Source organism: Cryptomeria japonica, chromosome 8, assembly GCF_030272615.1.
Source record: "Cryptomeria japonica chromosome 8, Sugi_1.0, whole genome shotgun sequence".
In the NCBI taxonomy this organism is placed as follows: domain Eukaryota; kingdom Viridiplantae; phylum Streptophyta; class Pinopsida; order Cupressales; family Cupressaceae; genus Cryptomeria; species Cryptomeria japonica.
The window spans coordinates 562,811,324-562,814,657 of NC_081412.1; the positions used below are offsets into that span (position 1 = coordinate 562,811,324).

A 3,334-nucleotide genomic window follows, 5' to 3' on the forward strand; every position below is an offset into this window, starting at 1 on the left:
GGTGTGCAAAAGGGCCCCAATACTCGTGCAATGATTGGTTACTTTTCACAACAAATGGTATATTTCATTCAATTATTGATACTTATCATACAACTATTGGTGCAATGTTATACAAAGGTTGGATATTAAATCAGCAAGTATGAGGGTATTAAATCAACAACTTCTATCACAAGAATTGGAATGGACTCAACTACTCATCCTTTCCCTTAACATGGATCTGGCTTGATAAGCTATAGATGTTACGAGAGCACCAATTATCAGAATTCAAGCCTGCATATAGGGGAAAGGACCCAGTAGTTGAGCATGTACCAATTATTGTGAGGGTTGTTGATACCTTTTGTTCCAATAATTGTACAAATAAAAACTATCCTTTGAAAAAAAAAATATCATTTTTTGTGTCTTTATATATCAATAATTGCAATACATCAAATCAGTTTGAATTAATATGGCATGTATCATTGATTTACTAAACTCCATGCAACTATTAAACAAAAAACATTCAATACATGTTTCACATTAAATAAATTAAAACAACATTCCTACAACTCAGCACACTTTTGATGTGATATAAAATACAGTTGTAAAATGATTATATTAATATTTGTATAATTTTATAAAACAAATATAAAACATTATATTACAATTTGTACAATTTTACATGATAAAATGTCAAATCACTGATATATGGTTGACCAACTTGTGAGGCAAAACAGTCCCATCACTCATTCACAATTGTTCAACTTGTCATCCTCTAATAGCCAGCTTCTGAATATAAATGTTCAGATTCTAGTTTGCAACTACCAAATCTGGGACCTGAAACATTAAATAGAGCAATTGTGAGGCTCTCCATTCGATTGAAAACAAACAATTAATGCAAAAAAAATTTAAATTTACCTCCCATAAATCCACCTCATGTACTCTTATCCAATAGAAATGCAGAAATCCATACCCACGGATCAAGCAAGATCATAAAATGGCCATAGATCAAGCAAGATCAAAAAATAGCCACAGATCAAACAAATCAAATAAGATTTAAAAAAAGGAGGGAAAATGTCATATTAATGTAGCTTACGATGAAGGAGAGTCGGGAGGCCATAAAGCTGTAATTAGGCCTTAACAGAATGGGAATTGAAGGGAAATTCACTCAAGAATGAGAGCCCTTGAGTATACTGTAATTGATCAAATATTTGGCTACTTCGTCAAAATCCTCAGATGAAGCAATTTTCAGAACAGATTAAGGAACTCAACAAGAACTTGAGCATCTTTTCAGAATCCTCCATTGGGACGGGAATACTCTACTGATATAGCTTTTTTCAGATCTTGTTTGTAATATTGTTTGTGTAACGAGCTGAAATGTGTGAAAATTAATTAGTTCATTCCTTACTGCAGCGTATTCCTCCAGCATTTGTTAAAAATCTCATAACCCAGATTGGCAAAAATATTATTTTGCAAGGCCCAAATGGGCAAGGATGGTTTGTAACATTATGGGGTACAAGTACGCAACTGGAATTTAGGCAGGGCTGGGAAAAATTCGTGTATGATCATACAATAGAGTTGGGAGATTTTTTGGTGTTTAAGCATATCTGTAGGTCTTATTTCAGAGTTATAATATTTGGGAGAAGTGGGTGTCAGAAAAATGGCAGTGTCTTTCATAGCCCGTTGCCAACTGTTTGGGATTATGTTGGGGGAAAGAATGATCATACAGAAGCAATGGCCGAACAGGGCAAGAAAGCCAATTCCTCTGCTCGTGCTTGTGGTAAGGAAAATCAAAATCTTTGAACTATTATTGCACGACAGAAATCTTGTTAAATCCCTGAGACCATAAATTATAGCCAACCTTTAATGCACGTAATTTAATTCGATTTAAATTCAACTTTTTTATTTCAATGCAGGCCGTCTTTCAAAGAGCTCTGCCTACCGCCAATGGAAGTCATCTCCTGCCGCAACCACTAAAACAGATTTAATATACAGGGCACTAAAAAGAATTTGATGATGCCCAACGGAGGATACAAATCGGGAAATGGGATTTGGGTATCCTTAATGAAGAAGATTTTTGGCAAGTAACTAGCAAATTTGTAACCCTAGCCAAAGATTTTTGGCAAGTAAATAGCAAGAAGAATACATAAAACGAGACAAAAATAAACATCATGAAATTTGTAACCCTAGCCAAAGCTTTTTGCCAGGTAAATAGCCTTATGCAGAGGAAAATGACAGGTAAAGATGAAAAAGATTGCACAAATGTTCGAATTCAAACATGGGTCGTTGCCTCGTAAGATCTATAAAGACCTTACCTGCTCGAAAGGGTTGCAAACCATTTCATTTCTTGTGTCAACAGACACAGTTGCAAACTGTAGGGATCCATACCACCATACGAGCCATGCCGTCGACATTGTATGTGGAACGCCGAGGAGAAAGCTGCAAAACATAAAATACAGTCAAAATTAAAAAGCAGAGAAGGATATCATGTAGAAAACAGTCAAAATGACATACGGTTGTAAAATGACATACCACGTCTCTGAATGTCGTGCCCTGGTCGCTCCGGTTGCCACGTCTATGGATGCCCTGGCGTGGTCGTTCTGGTTGCCACGTCTCTGTTCATGGTAGCTCCTGTGGCGGCAGAAGATGCAGCGTTTGGGGAAGGCTGTGGAGGATAGAAAAGATAAGGGTTGAGTAGGTATTAGGTTAGTTTTATTTAGGTTTTAGTTTTTATTCATTCACTTATTTAATAGAAAATGTTTGCCTATTCGATGAGTAAAAAATGGATATGATTTAATTTTATTTAATTATTAATAACATGATGTACAATTATATAATGTTAATTGTTTTCATGTGTTAGGGGGTGAATTTTTTAGGTGACAATATGTTCAACTATTAGGCTAAAGGTAACTAAAGACTGGGTGTGCTAATTCACTATGATTGGTAGGGGGTTCAAAAATGGTCATTTTGAACACTTTTTATAAATGCGTTTAAAAAACATATCAAAAATGATGATGACGACCCGAAACCTTAGTTATAAGTAGTTAACTCGTCATAGAAGGTGCTATAAAAAATTTAGACGTTTTCGACATTGTTATGTCGACTTTTGAAAAGCGCGAAGTTAGGGTGCACGACTACTGGGTCCTTTCCCCTAATACATGAAAAAACATCAGGCAACATCTGGCCAGTTTCCGACTACGACTTCAAAAGCCTAAACATACCTATAACATACATTAGCACTTGTACGAGGTGCAATAATTAAGCAGATAGCAAAATATAATTAGTAATTAAGCGATGGGCTATATGTCAGACGCCTGAAAAAAAAGCCGTCTGAAAATATGCCGATCGGTTTTTATTT

The 3,334-nt window shown here is 35.6% G+C and overlaps 1 long non-coding RNA gene across 1 annotated transcript; it reads right to left on the reverse strand.

Moving 5' to 3' along the window:
- Positions 1-674: 674 nt before the first annotated feature.
- On the reverse strand, positions 675-2,783 carry LOC131857466 (uncharacterized). The gene is made up of 3 exons (XR_009358752.1): positions 2,509-2,783; positions 2,292-2,415; positions 675-813 (listed from the first exon to the last, which is right to left on the reverse strand). It is a non-coding gene; the product is annotated as an uncharacterized LOC131857466 (long non-coding RNA).
- Positions 2,784-3,334: the final 551 nt, after the last annotated feature.